At 49.6% G+C, this 17,683-nt stretch overlaps 1 protein-coding gene across 15 annotated transcripts in view; it reads right to left on the bottom strand.

Annotated features, from left to right (window-relative positions):
• The window catches only part of LINGO1 (leucine rich repeat and Ig domain containing 1), a 3,157,620-nt gene extending 3,148,336 nt beyond the window's left edge, over window positions 1-9,284 (bottom strand). For 5 of the 15 annotated variants that reach the window (XM_069222186.1, XM_069222185.1, XM_069222183.1 and 2 more), the window contains exon 1: window positions 8,357-9,078. The gene's annotated coding sequence lies outside the window, so the exon portion shown is untranslated. Of the gene's footprint in view, window positions 1-8,356 lie in introns of all 15 variants that reach the window. The other 10 variants (XM_069222181.1, XM_069222179.1, XM_069222184.1 and 7 more) reach the window with 7 other exon arrangements.
• Between the last annotated feature and the right edge of the window lie 8,399 nt (window positions 9,285-17,683).

Below are 17,683 nucleotides of genomic sequence, written 5' to 3'. Positions count from 1 at the left end.
GCTGGACAAATACTCCTGGCCTGACGCTGACCAGGCACGATGTTGCATCACTAGAAGAAACCTAATTTCAGCAGCTTCCAGGCGGTTTGTGAAGGATATAGGAAGAGGATGGCTACTGTTACATTTTTGTGATGATTTGCTTGCTTGGGAGGGAGAGATGAGAGTTATTTTGCCCGAATTTCATGATCAGTGTCTGCTACAAATATAAAAACTATACTGCCTTGAGAGAAGAACTTTGAAAGTCATCAAATCCTTGTTTTGCAACATTCCCTTATCCATCAAATTCCACCAACCCTGCTCCCAATTAGGAAAGAGTTAAAAACGCACCTCTTTATAGAATACTGCATCACAAATCATTAATGGTACACCTCTGCTTCCTGAATCCAGCTACCTCTCCTATGCTTTGTTAACTGTATTGATACCTTTGACGCTCTATAGCGATATGTTAATGTTTGCCTAGATTTGCGCTACACAAATGCTACATACATAGATACAGTGCAGAATGGTTGTAATGTGTGATAACTTAACAGTTAAGCCCTCATTATCAGTTGTCTAGGGTTTGAGAAGATGAACACTGACGTGTTCAAAATTTACCAGTTGTGATAATTAACATGTATTATGAGTTTTTCCTCTAAAATGGAGAATAGCATAACCAAAACCTGCATGTTTCACCATATATTGCCCATTTTCTCCCCTATGGATATCAACTGGTTTGGCCGGCTATTTATACAGAGAATGAGGTTTTATTCTCAAAACTCATTATTTCTAGATGCATGGTAAAATGAGTTACTGCATACATATTGGCACTTATCAAGCCACTGGTAATGAGGGCCTTAGTCTTCGGTGAGTGGAATTCCCTGCTGGGGGCTAAGTTTGGTGAACAAAGCTATTATTCTTCAGTGGAAGAGGTTTTATGTGGAATGCAGCAACAATGGGTGCTATGTGATAAGGTTCTTTGTTGTAGGTAGGAGTTGGAAAGTAAACAAGGCCTGTTGTCAAGGAGTGTCCTAAGGGCGATACAGAATGATATAAATTTGATCCTGATATAAATTTGATCCTCTCGACCAACCGGGAGCCAATGGAGGGATCTCGAGGCTTGTCGGGTTGATTAATGTCTGGGTACGCTGTACAGTATCCGGGCGGCAGAATTCTGTACCACCTGAAAATTCCTAATTGTAGCTATTGGGCCTCCCAAATAGAGTGAGTTGCCGAGGTCCAGGCAGGAGAGAATAAGGGCCTGGACTTCTAGCTTCTTTGAAATAGGAGGGAGAATTTTTCGGAGCATCCCGAGTATGGCATAGCAAGTGGCTGTAAGCTTTACTACTTGAGAGTCAAGATTTAAGGATTTATCCAGCCATATTCCTAGGCTCTTTATACCTGTTTTCAGGGTAGGAGGGGGCCTAGCCCGGACTCTTACAAGAGTTAAGATTGTTGCCTAGGAACATTAACTCCATTTTACCTTCATTTAGTTTAAGGCAGGAGCTATTCATCCAGTTTGCGACTTTCTCTAAGCACGAGCCTAATGAGTAGGGGAAGCAGCTTTGGCTCTGGGTAGGAGAGAAGACCGACTGAGCATTGTCTGCATAGGAGATGATCGAAATCCCAAAGGGATGGACAATATCTGCAAGGTGACCTCATATAAATGTTAAAAAGAGCCCTAGGGTGCACAGCATTTTAGAGGGAATGCATCTAACGTACAGCCTCCCTCAAAGACCTGAAGGACTTAAGCTTGGAAAAGGCTAGTCCTGAAATCCCAGCATTCTGTAGTCTCTTATAGAGAATGTTGTGGTTTACTGCATCAAATGCTAAAATGAGATCTAGGAGGATGATAGCTGTGAAACCTCCCCAATCTATCAGCATTTTGGGTTCTTCTACCACTGCCAGGACAGCAGTCTCTGTATCGTGGTAGGGTCGGAATCCGGTCTGTGTGGGATGCAAGATGACATGGTTTTCTAGCAATTCAGATAGAATTAGGTTGATGTGTTTTTCTAGTGTTTTGCTTATCCCAGAGAGGAGAGAGATCGGTGGATAATTTCCTCAGTCAAAAGGATCCAAGCTAGGCTTTTTAGCAGTGCTTTGACCATGGCATATTCCCAAGCCACCGGGCTGATCCTACAGCCACAGAAAGGTTAGCAATTCATGGAAGGTGGAAAGTATTGGGTCAGCTAATTTGGCTAAGATATGCGGTGGAGCTGGATCATTGGAGAACCAGATCCAATTTTACGCATAATATCTTCAAAACTATCTGGATTCAGAAAGGCAAAATCACTGAGCATAGGCCGGTTTGTGACCCATGGGTCTTCCTTATGACTAGTATTGATAGTATCAATAAAGTGTTGAAAACTGTCATAGATTTTCTGGATTTTATTCTGAAAAGATCGGCCATTTATATTCCAGCAGGTTTGAAGTGGAAATTAACCACATCCAGTGTGTACTGGGTGCAGTAAAAAACACACAGTTCTGATATATGCAGTATCAAGTGTTACCAAACTTATCAAAAATGATTGGATCACTCGTAATGAAGATTGTTGTATTAGAAACCTGGCAAAGGGGCAGGAGATTGTGATTTTACTAAAGTAAATGGTTCCCACTGTTCATACTGAGGCTGGGTAATTTGTTTAGAAGTAAAGCCTGAAAACTGTGTTTGGAAAGTAGGGTAATATTTTCAAGATTGATTCTGTGCAATGGACGTTTGAGAGCAGGAAATGGCAAGAAGTGCTTCATTGAGGTATTGCAATCTTACAGGTTAGTGAGACTCCAATGGGAGCTCGTGGTTGGAAAACAAACTGAGTGACACTCAATGGCTTCAAATGAATCAGCATTTCAAGCACCATTCGTGTCCCTGTGAATTCGCTCTGGTAAATGGAGGGCTAAAAGGGAAATCAAGTATTGTGAAGGCACTACTGACAAGGTGAGAGTCATCGGGTTAGCGTATGCTACAGAAGGCAGTTAAGGTTGCTTGTCTCTTACTGGTCCATGAGTGGAGGGTCTTAAATTCTTATAGGACATTGAGGCAAGATGCTGAAATGTATATAGTGAAGGATGTCAGCACAGTTTGAAAACTAATTTCAGATTTGGAAGCAAATGTAGTCAGACACTAGACTTGGAAGTGGAGGATCATATTTGAATGTAGAAATCCAATCGGCAATTGGATAGAATTGACATTGCTATTAACATATTTATTATATCACAACATTTTGGGAAAAGTATTCAAGGACATTGTGTGTCCTGAAACTTGGCGGGGACTGAAATTGTGACAGTAAATATGTGGTGGGTTGTTGATCATGAAGCTGCATGTCAGAGTGAAGACTGGCTTCTTTAATCAAGTCTAAGCCATACCCTAAGCATGCTATACTGTTCCGTTTACAGAACATAACATATTGGGATGCCCACGCTGAAATAGAAGATGTTCCTTAGAGCGTGTCCTTGCAGTGCTGAGCATCTAAAAACAAACACAATAAAGGTGAAATATTCTGGGACTGAAGATGGGTTTAATCTGTGATAGATGTATATGTTGTGTTAGCGATGAGGGCTAGATCTGATGCAGATCAGATGAATTATCAATAGGCAGATGAGGGGTGAATTTTGTGACTGATGAGCATGGGCTGATTCCGTGAAAAATGAGGGGTAAATAGTGAGAAAGATCAGAAGTGGTACTTCAAGGCAGATGAATAGCAGATATCATAACAGCAGAAGGAGTAGGTTCTTTCTAGATCAGAGGTACAGTCAATGACTGATCAGTGATTCTGTGAAGGATCACCAGGGGGTTCCTGGAAGGGTGACAGCCTGGCTCCGAGGGAAGGTTCCGAGACAGAACAAGTGTAGATTCTGAAACCGATGGTATGATGATGATGGTGAATGTACCGATGAAACGGTACATTCTGAGGTAAAGGGTGTTGATTCTGAGAAAGAGGAGGGGTGGATGCTGAGCTAGAGGAGTTGGCAGTTCTCAGATAGAGGTGGGTCACTCCTGAGACACAGAAGATGATGCTGAGAGAGTGGACGAGCCTGAGAGAGAGCGAGGAAGGGTTGATTGCACAACAGGGGAGGCATCATTTATGAGAGTTCGAGTAGATTCAATGACAGATAAAGGACATAAAGACAGAGGGGTCAGAATCAGTGACAGGTGATGGGTAGATTATGTGACAGATAAGGGCTAACCTTGTGAATTATCAGGGGTAGATTCTATGTCAGCTAAAATGTAAATTTTGTGGCCAATGATGCTAGATTCTGGCAGACAAGTGGTCAGTTTTGTGAGAAATAGAAGATGATTCTGGAAAACGGCTGCAATATGCACATTCAATTTTAAATATAACATGTTTTATGTGCATTTAATTAGCATACAACAAATGTTCAGTTTCACAAGTTTTTATTACCCTTCGTTATGAATATTCACACAACTTTCATTCCTATCCTCCTGTTGGGTTGGCAAATATGACATCTGTCACATTCCACAGGCTGCTAATGCGCAGCACAGTGTTCAACTCTCAGAACAATGCAGGATCCGATTATAGAAATGAACAGGTGACTCATTCTCTGTTATGAGCAAATATCAAAGAAATTAAAGATGGGTCCTGTCCCTGTTGCACTCTTTATAAGATAAACCGGATGCCAACTGGCAGACGGCCCACGGGCACCATTCACTTCACTTCTGAAGACAGAGCTATATCAGAATGGCATAAATCCTGTATCTTTAGATGCTACTAACACTAGAAAGTTGTGTTGTTTATTTTTGTTTACTTTACCCAGTTGCGTTCCCGGTCTAGAACACAAAAAAATACAATGATAAATTGTACCTCCTGATAAAGGGGACAGCGGTAACCAAGATGTATTTAGTATTGCGTAGGACTAAAACGCTGGAAACATATTTTCCTAACTGGTTGCTTATGGAGGAATCGTGCCGTCCGTTCACAGGAGCCATAAAATTAATTGCACGCTGGACAGAACACGTTCGAAGGCCCTGCAGCATCCCCACAGCTAACCAGTATTGCCAATGCACCTCCATCCTGGTCTTCAGCACCCCGTATTATTGCATTACGTGTGTTACCCTACACAGTTCTACCAGTGGACTTCAATGCATCCCGGCGTGTGCACTTCCTGTTATTACAGTACCTGTCACTCACAGTATACTTGTACTCGACACAAACTTCAGCCAATACGTGCTAACCATGCAGCATCTCCCCATAATGTACTTATGTTACTAACACAATGTACTTCTGTTTCCCTAACAGTTCTCGTAATGCACCTCAATTCTTCCATTGTTTCTCAATCCTGGCACGCAGCACCACCTGCCATTGCAGTATTTACTTTACTCGCCCAGCCATCTCCCACCTCCCACAGTTCTCCCAATGCACCTGAATCTTGGTCTGCAGCACCCCCTGCTATTACCAATGCACCTCAACCCTGGTATGGACCAACTCCTGCTACTGCAGTTCTCCCAATTAACCTTAATCCTGGTCTACACCACCCCGGCTATTACCATTGCACCTTAATCCTGGTCTGCACCACCCCCTGCTATTACAGTTCTACCAATGCACCGCAAACCTGGTATGCATCATCCCCTGCTATTACCTATATACCTCAATCCTGGCCGACACGACCTCCTGCTATTACAGTTCTACCAATGCATCTCAATCCTGGTATGCACCACCCCTGCTATTACCAATGCACCTCAATCCTAGTCCGCACCACCGTATCCCATTAAAGTTCTACCACTGCACCTCAATCCTGGTCTGCACCACCCCCTGCTATTTCAGTTCTACCAGTTCACCTCTATCCTGGTCCGCACCAACTCCTGCTATTATAAATATACCTCAATCTTAGTCTGCACCACCCCCTGCTACTGCCAATGCACCTCAATCCTGGTCTGCACATCCCCTGCTATTTCTGTTCTATCAATTCACCTCTATCCTGGTCTTCATCACCTCCTGCTATTATCAATGTAACTCAATCCTGGTCTGTACCATCTCTGCTAATACAGTTCTACCAATGCACCTCAGTCTTGGTCTGCACCACCCCTACTAGTACAGTTCTACTAATGCACCTACATCCTGGTATTCCCACCCCTTGCTATCACAGTTCTACCAATGCATCACAACACTGGTCTGCACCACCTCCTGCTATTACCAATATACATCACTTCTGGTCTGCACCACCCCCTGCTATTAGCAATGTGCCTCTGTTCTGGTCTGCACCACCCCTACTAGTACAGTTCTACCAATGCACCTGAATTCTGGTATGCATCACCCCTGCTGGTACAGTTCTACCAATGCACCTGAATTCTGGTATGCACCACCCCATTATTACAGTTCTAACAATGAACCTCAATCCTGGTCTACAGGGCCCCATTATTACAGTTCTACCAATGCGCCTCGATCCTGTTCTGCACCACCCCTGTTAGCACAGTTCTATAATGCACCTCAATCCTTTCTGCACCAGCCCCTGCTACTGCCAATGCACCTCAATCCTGGTCTACACCACCTCTTTATTACAGTTCTACCAATGCACCTCAATCCTGGTCTGCACCACCCCTGCTAGTTCAGTTCTACCAATGCACCTTAATCCTAGTCTGAACCACCCCTGCTATTACCAATATACCTCGATCCTGGTCTACACCACCTCTGCTATTACAGTTCTATCAATGCACTTCAATCCTGGTCTGCACCATCCCCTGCTATTACCAATATACCTCAATCCTAGTCTGCACCACTTCTGCTATTACAGTTCTATCAATCCTGGTCTGCACCACCCCCGGCTATTACCAATGTAACTCAATCCTGGTCTGCACCACCCATGCTATTACAGTTCTACCAATGCACTTCAGTCCTGGTCTGCACCCTCCCCTGCTATGCACTTCAGTCCTGGTCTGCACCACCCCCTGCTATGCACTTCAATCCTGGTCTGCGCCATCCCCTGCTATTACCAATGTAACTCAATCCTGGTCTACACCAACCCTGCTATTACAGTTCTACCAATGCACCTCAGTCGTTGTTTGCACCATCCCTGCTAATATAGTATTTATTTATATTATATTTACATACGATACATCTGTCGGTTATCTATACGCAGGTAATTGTATTTATATAGCGCTTACTACCCCTGGCGACGCATTCAAGCGCTTTTCGTCGAGTAGCAAACTACTCCGGAACCCACAGGATAAGTGGTCGATTAGTACAGGTCACCCAAAACATCTCAGTCCTGGCCTGCAGCAATTGCTCTCAGCGATGAAGAGTGCACGCAGCTGACACGAGACACAAGAATTGTGACGTGTGAACCTCGATCTGCTTCCCTTTCCCTGTGGAGATGTACACAGTTTTGACATCAATGCATTGTTCAGGCACACACACTGTAATGACAATGTATGAATGTAATCAACTCAAACGCGCAGAGGCAGTTGGAGCCAGAGAGGTAATGCCACACACAAGCCATCCATCACACTGCGCACACGGAGATGCACAGAGGCCCATCAGACAGCCTGGCATGCACTGTACCCTGCTCTACAACCAAGACCCATGGGTTTTCACCACTTCCCCCAGCCCAGACAGGCTATATTCTGCCAATCTTCAATAATCTGATTAGACTGCCCATTTAGGTGCCGAGGATCAAATCAGCTCTCTATCTCAGCACGCCTCGCCTGCAAGTCTTCCTCTCGCTCCGTCCGATTTCCTTCTTTCCGTGGATAACCGCAACCCTTTCCAAACACACCCAGCCCACAATGAAGTATGTAAATAATACATAACTCCCAGGTGGCCCTTCGTCACGCGTAGCACCCAGCCTGTTCTGTGTTTTCGCTCAAAACAATTTTGAAACCTGGGACATGTAAACCCATAGGTGTAATGAGTAAAGTAAAACAACAAACCCCAGAATGCATGCAAAGTGCTATTAGCAAAAACAAACAAACAAAACAGCAGTGACTGAAGGTGTCACACACGACGTGGGGTCACTTGGCGTCTACACCCACGGTGGGAACGAATCTGCTACTAGTTGATCCGAGTTCAAAGCAGAACTACCTTGATTAAACAGTGAAGCACTGCGCACATCTCTACATCCGCTTACCGAGCAGATTCCTAATTTGCAAAAATTGGCAGCGCTAAAAATGTACAGGGTTAAACGATGCTACTGTAACCAACTGCTCAACCCTGAGTCATTATCGAACTGTATTGTGGGAAATGTAGTCTTAAGTTATTTTCAAATAACCAATGGGAGTTAAAACACCAAATCACTTTACTTTATTGGGACATACACACGGCAGTTCAGTGGCAATGGGTGAAAAACGCACGTTTTAGCAAAATAGAGACTCGCGTTCACAACAGCCACGATGGAAGAGCGTCACGGTGTCTCTACTGAATACACTTACCCGACCAAAGCACGAAGATGCCCACGCTTGGCACAGGGGTACCGAAAATAACGGTCCACGCCGTCTCTCCGGTCACTATGGTCTCACAGTAGCCAATAAAGAACCATCAACCAATATAATAATAACAAGCAGCGCCCCCTCCGGGCAGCGAGCACCAACTTCGGCGACCTCCGATCTGCTGTAATCCACCAGCTGGGGCGTCACGTTCCTCTTGGCCGAAGCCCGTGGCAGTGTGCCACCCTTACTCCAGTCTGGGCTGGGGGCGCCGTCCTGCCTGCTAAGTCCCCCCTACTGCCGTGGGCTGCTAGCACCGCTCTTGCAGCGAGTGGCGCTGCACCCCTCCGGTGCTTTCCCAGCGCCTGCAGATGCCGATGCTGCTGTGCAGGGGCGGGGTGGCGCACGGCAGCTGTGGAGGGAGACGCTGGGATTCAAGGACGCTCAGCGGGTGGAGCCGCCGTCCTCTGCCTACCGCAGGCGCCTCGCGCCTGGCCGGCTACCGCTGCGTCCCTCGCCTCACCGGCGGCATCGAGATGCTCCGCTGCAGCACGGTGCCTCCCGTGGGATGCCGGCCAAGTGGAGAGGTGGTACAGCCTGCTGATGCTGTGGCCACTGCTGCGGTGCCTTCTCACCTGCAGGTCTGCTGCTGATACCTCACTCTCTGCACCTGGTGCTGCCGGGTCCCTCGCCTGCTCCCGTTCTGTGGCTCCAATGGCAAAACCCTCGCCTTCCGCCCTGCTGCGAGTTTCGGTTACAGACGCCGTTAAAGGGGCCGCGTGTCTGGGCCGGTGCAAGCGCCCAGAAACACAACCGCTGGAGGAAAATGCAACCAGTACCAAAATGCGGGGGTGTTCGGAGGATATCCTGTATCGCGAGTGGGGCCTCCTGCACTTCAGTGCGTCTTATCCGCTCCTTGGGAATGTGTGTTGTAGGTGCGTGCACTGCGTGCTCCGAGCATTGATGTTTCAATGGCCAGTTACACTCGAGCAGTGGCCGGTCTCATTTCAACTAGGCAGCACTCCTTCCCTACCTCTGCTGCCAGCAGGCCACAATGCTCTCTCTTTCCAGCAGCACTGCCTTTCCATTATTTTCACCTGTTCCCGTATCCCCACATTCTCCAGTTTTCAAAGGACATTCCACTTTACCCTCGTCCCTCCTTCACTCCTTCATGGCTACATGCCCCCCACCCTTCCCCCGGACAAGCTTACGTTTGTAATTAGTGCCTACTGAGCCTCCCCCCCCCCCCACTATCCTAAGAGACCTCTGTGCCCACATCTAGAACAGAGGTAGATGGGCTGGGAAGGGCAGAAAGTTTCACTGAACTGTGAAGGCAAATCCACCTTTTCATATCTTGGTTAAGCTCATCTGTGTGTGTGGTGGAGCGCTCACGTTGTCCATCTCATGACTCATGGTAATGATGTTTTTTTTAATTTAGCTTTTTGTTGTCACAATTCTGAAATTTCATACTGATGATACTACTATTAGGTGTGAGGCCACCCTGGCTTATTTGCCCTTTGTGTGGCGTGACACTCTCGCCTATGGGCCACGCACGCAACAAGGCCTCACTTTAGAGGAAGGATGCACACACACTTATATAGTGAGTACCGCCGTGCTAAGAACTGCCCAGAGCTCGGCGCGTACCTTTATTTATAACAGACCGCATCATCACCCACGTGTCCCGATACAGCTACATTGTATAGAGGAGCCAGAGTAGCGCTCTACATCCCTCCAAGGCTTTAACCAGATAAACCAAACCCCAACTTGAAACAAACATGCTAAAGGTTAACAGTAAGTAACCCACCAGCTCGGAGAATAGGTCAGACAGCAAAGGCAAAAGGAGGAGAGAAAAGAAAAACATGTGGATATCACACAGTATCAAAGATACAGAGGCATCCAGTCCATCAACCTTAGCTGGTTCAGCCATCAGCTCAGCACGCAAAATCTCGGAGTCTTCGGCTGGGGACAGGATTGGGGCATAGATGATACCTCTCGCTTCCGCCTCCCTGGTCCATCACACGGCTTGCATCCGTGTCCTGCTCAGAGACCGGACGGAGACCAGTACCACTTTCCAGCATCTCATTCTCCATCATCGCATCGTCTACCCCATTGCCCTCATCCCCAGCGTTATCCGGAGTATCATCATCAGACGTCTCCACACATTTAAACCAGGATACATTTCAAGCGACTCGCTGAGCTCCCCTCTGGGCTGTGACCATGGTCCCTCACACGTCAACCACTCTCCACAGATCAGTTTCAAAGGACGTTCTAAATTTCCATCCCGGATACCTGTCCTTGACAACAACGGTATCCCCCACTCGCATGTCAGGGCACAAGGTTCATCGTCTGGCACTGGCCTTTTGGTTGGTCCTTCTCCTTTCCTGAGCACTTTCCGGATCAAATTCAGCAGGTCTCCACCTCGAGTCTGAAGGAATGCAGTCCCTTGGAGGCTGCTTGAACATCAAGACTGCTGGGGCACACCCTGTAGTGCTATGGGGGGTTTGCCTGTATGCCCTTAGAAACTGCTGCATGCATCTCTCCAGGTCTTTTCCTTGCTCTACACCTATCCTCTGGGCTCTGTTCAAAGTTCGCATAAATCTTTCCACGTCGCCATTAGCCTGCGGCCAGTGTGGGGTGATGTGACGATGGCGTATAGCTGAGCAGTCTAGATAGTCTTTGAAGTCTTGCCCATGGAAAGGTGGGCCATTATCGATCCTTACCACATCGGGAAGGCCAAACAGCACAAACGTCTTGTCCAGTACAGGTCGCACGTTATCAAATGCTGTTTATGGAACGAGCTCATCAAATGGAAACTTCAAGTGAGAGTCCATCAGAACTAGCATCAGCCGCCCATCTGGGAAGCTACCAAAATCCATGCTAACCTGAGACCAGGGACAGGTGCTGGGCACCTCGGTGATCACTGGAGCAGTAGGCTGTTTAATAGCATTGACAGCGCAAGGGTGACATCTCCTCACCCGCTCATCAGCAAAGGAGTCCCTGCCAGGGAACCACACCTTACTTCGCAGGCAAGCTTTAGTCTTGGCAGCACCTTGATGGCCTTGAAGGGCCAACTCAATCAACTCGATCCCAAAGGCAGCGGGGAATTACCAGCATACGGCCACGTAAGAGCAGGCCAGCACTTCCTACGGATAGTTCATCCCGCTCCTTCCACACGACCTGCATGGCTGCCTGTTCATCCGGGTCCAGAGCCTTGATGCCTTCCAGGAACCTCTTCCACTGTTGTCTCTCCAGGGCTTCTTTGGCCCAGCTTATGATCTTATCTTAATGGGAGGCATCAGCTCTCACCAGCAGGGTGAGAGCTATCGGGCAGGCAGCTTGTACCACCCTCCTGATGAAACTCTCCATTCGGTCCCCTTCATCTCCTCGTGCTCCTCCCGACAGGGATGCAGCAGGGTGCAGTGAAAGGTAATCCACAGGGTTGTTCACCGCTGGTTGGTAGACAACGTTGGACTGATAGGGCTGCAGTAGGATAGCCCACCTTTCAATCCTTGGGGGAGCCAAACGTGTCGACCCCGTAAACATCGAGACTAAGGGCTTGTTGTTGGAAGGTGGGTCATTAGTTGTGTGGCCTGCACAAGTAACGAGTCCGCACACGACCGCCACTGGGAACCAAACACCCCATTGTAGCGCTTGACTCTCATAGGGTAGCGTTGCAGAGCAGTCCAAGGCTTACTCAAGGGAGGTGGTGTGGGCTAGTAATCCCCATTCACAAGCACACAAGCATGACTCTCAATAAATGAATGTCCAGTCTGTGCTTTTTCTTTTGATAAAGTAAAAGTACATTTATTATTCACACACACTACTCAATACTATGCAACAATATACAAATATATACGAAGTGATAGAATCACTCTGGGCAAACATTATGTAATCTCTCAGGTCTCCTCAAGGGAGAATATAATCCAACAATCCACATGGCAAAACAATCCCAGTGCCCCCCTTGTGTCATTTGAACATTTTGACAATATTCAACAGTACAGTGCAATGATGACACCTACATTTGTGATTAAATACTTTCATCTTGCCAAGAGGTGACTGTCAGCTTCATTATTCAAATTAGCATAATCAGGGAACATAAGAGACCAAATTCTAGCATTATAACCAGGATTACTTTAAGATTACTTTAAAATTACTTTTGGATTTCTCCTAATTAACCATAAAATAACAGTAGAATACCGGGGGACATACCTACCTACACCTATGGTAGGTACCCTTGCATAAACAAGAACAAAAGTTCACTGAAGCTCATGCTTCAAATATCCATCCAACCCTTGAGTGGTTATCTCTCATGTGTCCCACCCTACCTAGGGTGGGGACACCAACCGAGGTTGGGGGGAGGCTGCGCTGTTATTGCAGCTCCCCCTGTCTCCTAGTACTCCGTTGGTGGTGGCCCCCATCTCCCTGGGACCACCACAGGTGTTTTGGGGTCTCAAACAGCAGCCCCCCGCCCCGCAAAGCATGCTGGGGCGGCTACATAATTGATGAGCGGCTCTCCCGCTGCGTTGGGGAGAGCCGCAGTGCCTTTTCCTTGCTGCCTTTCACCTTGGGGGTGCCGGTCCCACCCGGACACCCCCGCACCACAAAGAGGATCCCTCGTTGGAGGGCGGCCCAGGGAGCCCACCCCTGACCGCCCCGCCGGCTCCCCGCACGGCCAGCACCTCCGGGGGCTGCCGCGGGAGCCGGCCTGCTGCCTTCGAGTCTGCCCGCGGCCAGACGGGCCGTGGCACTCCCCCCTTTCCTCCTCGCATCTTCTGGGCCCCGGGATGGGGTCCGGGGCCCCTCCTCCTCCTGGCCGGGAGTGCGACGGCACTCCCCAAGGTCGTCGTCTTCTCGGGGCCCTGGGATGGGGTCCAGGGCCCCTCCTCTCCTTGGGGGGAGCGCGACGGCGCTCCCCCAGGTCCTCTTCTGCTCGGGGCCCCAGGATAGGGTCCGGGGCCCCTCTGGCCACTTTCACAGGGAGCGCGACGGCGCTCCCCGACTTCTGCTTCGGCTGCGCGACGGTGCACCCCCACTCCTACCTCTTCACGGGGCCCCAGGATGGGGTCCGGGGCCCCATTTTGGCCATCTTCACGGGGAGCGCGACAGCGCTTCCTGACTTTCCTTCTGCTGGGGGGTGTGCGATGGCGCCCACCCCATTCCTCCTTCCTTCATGGGGAGCGCAACGGCGCTCCCCGGCTTGACTCCATCCCAGGGTCCCTTCCCACAGCGGCAGGGGGGTGCGCGACCGCGCCCCCCCATCTGATGTACAACACTGGACCAGGGTTCATGGGGCCCCGGGATGGGGTCCGGGGCCCCTTCCTCTTCTGCGAGGGGGAGTGCAACGGCACCCCCCTTGCTCCTCTTCCTCGTGGGCAGCAGGGGGGCACAGTCTCAAGCAGCTGCGGAGCTCCACGCGCTTCGTAGCTGGTTTCCCAAAGGTCGCCATCCTTTGCCTGGTGATATCTCGGGCCCCCAAGGGCCGATTTTCATCATTCTTGTCTCATTCCGCTCCTGGTGACAAGCCCTTGCCACCAGGAGCACTCTCCTTAGGCCTCCTGGCCTGGAAGGGTCCCAGATCATCAGGGAGCCAGTCCCACTGACTCCTGCGCCAATCTTTCCTGTGGGTTCCCTCTTTTCCTTCTGGGCAGCGCGCTCTCCTTGCGCTAGCCCAGTCCTTCCCCCAACTAGTCGTCTGGGCGGGGGGTAAGGGTGCCAGCTTGCCTGGCCCTAGCATTTGCCTCACTGGCCTGGAATCCTTCAGGGGCAGAGTCCCTGCCCCAAGGGCAGTCAGGAGGTTCTTCCTTCCAGTTGTCCATGATGCCCATCTGCAGTCCCAGTGTCCAGCAGTGAAGCACAGCCAAGAGAGAGAGCTCTCCCCTGTGCAGGACCTTTTAAGTGGGGGCGGAAGTGTCCAGCAGGTCTGCACCACTGGCCTATCCAGATGTGCCACATCACTTCCTTGCCCCCGTCCCCTCCTTCTTGCACAGTCTTCTGGGATAGCCCAAGATGGCATCCTCCAGGAGTTAGTTGCCACATGTGCTCTGAAAGTCTCAACCCCTCCTCCCTGACATTCCTCGCAGGGCTTCTCCAGCCTGCTCCTGGCACGGAATGACAGCTGGCTGATTGATGCTAGGCCCTGCTCCAGCAACTGGACAGAGCAGTAATTGGCCCTAATCCTGAGCTGAGTCAAAGAAAGATGACATCCCTGGATGACCCATAAGTTGTTCAACTATGCTTTTGTAACCTACTGCATCATTCTTTTCTTACAGGTTACAGTATACTTTGGTGTGACTCTGGTCTCGGTGGACCCCAGAGAACTGGAGTTGCACCCTAGGCCCTCCTTTCCCATTGACATTCAATGGAGTATCCCCCCAATGCAAATATCTTAAGCACCCTGACATTGGCATTGAACTGGGTGTCCCTACAGTGAAAAGACAGTAATCACACTGACTCTCCCTCGCATGTATACACCCCTCTCATGAGACCTACTCCAGGTCACCACCCACTCTGCATAGTTCCTCCTGCACCAGGACTACCTAAGCGCAGTTCTTGGGCTGCGCACACTAGGAATCCTCCTCCCATAGCCCTCACATGGGTGAACATCCATGCGCACACATGATCACATGTAACCTGCCCGGGGCCTCCTGCCTTGCTGCGCCACAGCAGCCGTTCCTTAGCACGGCGACACCAGCGGTAAACACGTCCAGTCCATTTTACCATGTGTTTATTGTGCGGGAGTCACCTCATAGGAGGCTTCCTCACAGTAAACAGTCAAAAACCAGGTGGTCAAAAATCGAAAAATCAGGGCAGACCTGATGGTCAGAACCGTCCTCTAACACTTGTGATCTGTGACAATTTGCAACTCCTGACCATATACATAAAGGTGAAAATGCTGGCATGCCCAGCGAATGGCCAACGTCTCTCTCTCGACCTGGGCATAGCTAGTTTCAATAGCGAACATGGCCCGGCTCGCATACGCCACGGGGACCTACTCCTGATCTCGCTGCTCCTGGAGGAGCACGGCACCCAAACCTACGGGACTGGCATCCACCACCACTTCCGTCCTTTTTCTGGGGTGGAAATAGGGCATCGTGGCCTTATCTAGTAACGCCTCCTTTATGGCTCTGAAAGCCTCATCCGCCTCTTGGCTCCAGTTTCACAGCACCTTGGCCCTGGTAAGCTGCCTCAGCGGTTCTCCCATAGTCGCCAATTGAGGGATGAATCTGCCACAGTACGTGGCCATGCCAAGAAAACTGCGTACTTCGCTGGCATTTTGGGGCACCTGTGCGAGGCAGATGGCGTCTTCTTTCTTTGGGTCCACCTGTAACCGTTCACGGGAAAATATATATCCAAAAAAATCAATAGAGTTTGGTAAAGTGCACACCTTTTCTTATGAAGCGTGAGACATTCATCTGAAAGTCTTTGGAGCGTTGCATACAGTCTTAGATGGTGGTCTTCCAGAGTCTCAGAGAATATCAGAATGTCATCACTGAGGTTAAGTACTCCGCCAAGGCCGTACAGCGGCTCCCTTATGGCATTCTGAAACACCTCAGCAGCTGAGGACACACCAAAGCTCAACCTTTTTACCTCCTCAGTCCCACATGTGTTGAGAACGTGGTAATGTTCCTGCTATCTGGATGTGGCTCTAGCTGATGATATCCAGAGTTTAGGTCCAGTTTTGAAAAACATTGGTCCCCATTCAAATCCACAACAATGTCATCGATGGTGGGCGTAATATGCCTTTCCCTCTTTATGGCTTAATTAGGCAGCCTCATGTCGACACATAGGTGGCTGGCTCCAGGCTGCTTGGACTTTGGAGCTATTACCAGTGATGATACCCAAGGAGTGGGGCCCGTGACTTTCTCTATCACCCCTTGGTCTTCCAGTGCTTGCAACTTCTTCTCCACCGCCGGCCGGAGGTGGAATGGAACTCTTCGGTGTTGCAGCGCCATGGGCATCACTGCCGAATCACTATGTAGCCTGAACTGTTTCCCTTTGAGCTTTCTGAGTCCCCAAAACAGTTGAGGAAAGTCACTCAGTATGGTGTCCGCATGGACCTCATGGACCTGTCGTGCAAAAAAAACTATCCCAAGGTCTTCAGCCGTGTGGCACCCCAGGAGGGTTCCTCGGTCCCCTTTTGCAACATGAAAGCGGCCGTGGCTGGTGACAGTCACTTCGATGGCACTCCTCAAAGGGAGAAGGTCACGCCCATTGTAGGTGTGTATCCTGGTGGTGCATGGTGCCGGCACAGGCCGTGGGATTAGCTGGTCATAATGAAAATCATCGATCACATTGACTGATGCACAAGTATCAATAAGGACCGCAGCAGTGGTGCCCAGGATGTCCACTGTGCACATGGGGGGGGGGTAGACGCCGCTTCTGCTGTCTTCCTCCTGCAAAGGAGATGACAAAGATGTCCTCCTCCTCTTCATCTTCGGCATACCAAGTGCTACCTCCTTCCCCGGTGCCACCGTCCGCACTCCCGCGCTCCTCTGGCACCAGTTGTTTCACTGCCGCTGTCTTTGCTGTCGCAGCCGTCTGTTTGAATTAGCCTCCCCGACAAACTTATCTCGCAATTATTCGCTCTCCTGCACTTGTTGCAGCTCTTTCCTTTCACAGGGCACACACCTGGCATCCTGTGCTCCATCCCACAGCTGCTGCAGTCCCTTCTGCCTAGCCTCGGGTGTCGTGGCAGGCGTTGTGGCTCTGGAAATGTATGCAATGCATCTACCTATTCCTGTTTTACGGTCACCGGGCGGGGTGTCCCTGATGCAGCCACAGAGTGCCATTGGACGACATGGCGGGGGGACGCTCGACCGGCAGGGAGTTTGTGGGAGCGCACCAAGATTAAGATTTAGTCTGGCATGATGCCCAGCTGTCAAAGTATGAGTTACCTCAGCATTATGGAATGGCACCATTGGATGATCTGCACTCTGATCTCTTCGTGCTGGTTGAGGCCTATGCAGGTGCTGCCCAGCTTCCATAACCTAGCGTAGACCATGTCCACTGATTCAGTGTCAATTTGCTTCTGATTTCTATAATCAGAATTTAGCTGGGGGTCAAAATACAAGTTCAAAGCAGCCACTGCCGCACTGAAGTCACCAGCCGCTCCTGTCTTGGGAAGTGTGCCGAAAAGCTCGTACAGCTCATCACCTCCCATATGCAACATGAGTGACCGTCCAACAGCACCATCAGTTTCCCTTGTAGCACAGAAATAGTTATCCAGCCTGACAGGCCAATGGCGCCATCGTGGTGCTGCCGGGGCTGGGTCTGCCAATTGACTAAAGGTAGGTAGTGCTGCTACTGACGAATGGGCCCCCGACGGGTTGGGGA

Source organism: Pleurodeles waltl, chromosome 3_1 (genome assembly GCF_031143425.1).
Source record: "Pleurodeles waltl isolate 20211129_DDA chromosome 3_1, aPleWal1.hap1.20221129, whole genome shotgun sequence".
In the NCBI taxonomy this organism is placed as follows: domain Eukaryota; kingdom Metazoa; phylum Chordata; class Amphibia; order Caudata; family Salamandridae; genus Pleurodeles; species Pleurodeles waltl.
This window is presented reverse-complemented; position numbering and strand designations above follow the sequence as displayed.